The sequence below is a fragment of the Arachis hypogaea genome, chromosome 16 (assembly GCF_003086295.3).
Source record: "Arachis hypogaea cultivar Tifrunner chromosome 16, arahy.Tifrunner.gnm2.J5K5, whole genome shotgun sequence".
Classification (NCBI taxonomy): Eukaryota; Viridiplantae; Streptophyta; class Magnoliopsida; order Fabales; family Fabaceae; genus Arachis; species Arachis hypogaea.
In genome coordinates, this window is record NC_092051.1 from 59,277,795 (window position 1) to 59,279,903 (window position 2,109).

At 40.7% G+C, this 2,109-nt stretch overlaps 1 non-coding gene across 1 annotated transcript; it reads right to left on the minus strand.

Moving 5' to 3' along the window:
• Positions 1-703: 703 nt before the first annotated feature.
• LOC112759978 (small nucleolar RNA R71) lies at positions 704-811 on the minus strand. Its single transcript, XR_003180437.1, has one exon. It is a non-coding gene; the product is annotated as a small nucleolar RNA R71 (small nucleolar RNA).
• Positions 812-2,109: the final 1,298 nt, after the last annotated feature.

A 2,109-nucleotide genomic window follows, 5' to 3' on the forward strand; every position in this document is an offset into this window, starting at 1 on the left:
CTATTTATTTATTCATCTACTAACACTTCATCTCACCCAAATTCGAACCCCCTCTTCCATCTGTGTTCGAATTTTTTTTTCTTCTTCTTTTCTTCTACTCACACAGGGACCTCTATACTGTGGTAAAAAGGACCCCTATTATTATTATTTTTCTGTCCCTCTTTTTCATATGAGCAGGAGCAAGGACAAGAACATTCTTGTTGAAGCAGATCCAGAACCTGAAAGGACTCTGAAGAGGAAACTAAGAGAAGCTAAATTACAACAATCCAGCAAGCACCTTTCAGAAATTTTTGAACAAGAAGAGGAGATGGCAGCCGAAAATAATAATAATGCAAGGAGGATGCTTGGTAACTTTACTGCACCTAATTCCAATTTACATGGAAGAAGCATCTCCATTCCTGCCATTGGAGCAAACAATTTTTAGCTGAAACCTCAATTAGTTTCTCTGATGCAACAGAACTGCAAGTTTCATGGACTTCCATCTGAAGATCCTTTTCAGTTCTTAACTGAATTCTTGCAGATCTGTGATACTGTTAAGACTATTGGAGTAGATCCTGAAGTCTACAGGCTCATACTTTTCCCTTTTGCTGTAAGAGACAGAGCTAGAGTATGGTTGGACTCTCAACCTAAGGATAGCCTGAACTCTTGGGATAAGCTGGTCAAGGCTTTATTAGCCAAGTTCTTTCCTCCTCAAAAGCCGAGTAAGCTTAGAGTGGATGTTTAGACCTTCAGACAGAAAGAAGGTGAATCCCTCTATGAAGCTTGGGAGAGATACAAAGAACTGACCAAAAAGTGTCCTTCTGACATGCTTTCAGAATGGACCATCCTGGATATATTCTATGATGGTCTGTCTGAATTAGCTAAAATGTCATTGGATACCTCTGCAGGTGGATCCATTCACTTAAGGAAAACGCCTACAGAAGCTCAAGAACTCATTGACATGGTTGCTAATAACCAGTTCATGTACACTTCTGAGAGGAATCCTGTGAGTAATGGGACGCCTATGAAAAAGGGAGTTCTTGAAATTGATACTCTGAATGCCATATTGGCTCAGAATAAAATATTGACTCAGCAAGTCAATATGATTTATCAGAGTCTGAATGGAATGCAAGCTGCATCCAACAGTACTCAAGAGGCATCTTCTGAAGAAGAAGCTTATGATCCTGAAAACCCTGCAATAGCAGAGGTGAATTACATGGGTGAACCTTATGGAAACACCTATAACCCTTCATGGAGAAATCACCCAAATCTCTCATGGAAGGATCAACAAAAGCCTCAACAAGGCTTTAATAATGGTGGAAGAAATAGGTTTAACAATAGTAAACCTTTTCCATCATCCACTCAGCAACAGACAGAGAACTCTGAACAAAATACCTCTAATTTAGCAAACTTAGTCTCTGATCTATCTAAGGCCACTGTAAGTTTCATGAATGAAACAAGGTCCTCCATTAGAAATTTGGAGGCACAAGTGGGCCAGCTGAGTAAAAGGATCACTGAAATCCCTCCTAGTACTCTCCCAAGCAATAAAGAAGAAAATCCAAAAGGAGAGTGCAAGGCCATTGACATAGTCAACACGGCCAAACCTGGAGAGGAAGGGGAGGACATAAATCCCAGTGGGGAAGACCTCTTGGGACGTCCAGTGATCAATAAGGAGTTTCCCTTTGAGGAACCAAAGGAATCTGAGATCATCTAGAGACCATAGAGATTCCATTGAACCTCCTTATGCCCTTCATGAGCTCTGACGAGTATTCATCTTCTGAAGAGAATGAGGATGTTACTGAAGAGCAAGTTACCAAGTACCTTGGTGCAATCATGAAGCTGAATGCCAAATTATTTGGTATTGAGACTTGGGAAGATGAACCTCCCTTGTTCACCAATGAACTAAGTGATCTGGATCAACTGACATTGCCTCAGAAGAAACAGGATCCTGGAAAGTTCATAATACCTTGTACCATAGGCAACATGATCTTTGAAAAGGCTCTGTGTGACCTTGGTTCAGGGATAAACCTCATGCCCCTCTCTGTAATAGAGAAACTGGGAATCTTTGGGGTGCAAGCTACTAAAATCTTATTAGAGATGGCAGACAATTCAAGAAAAAAGGCTTATGGA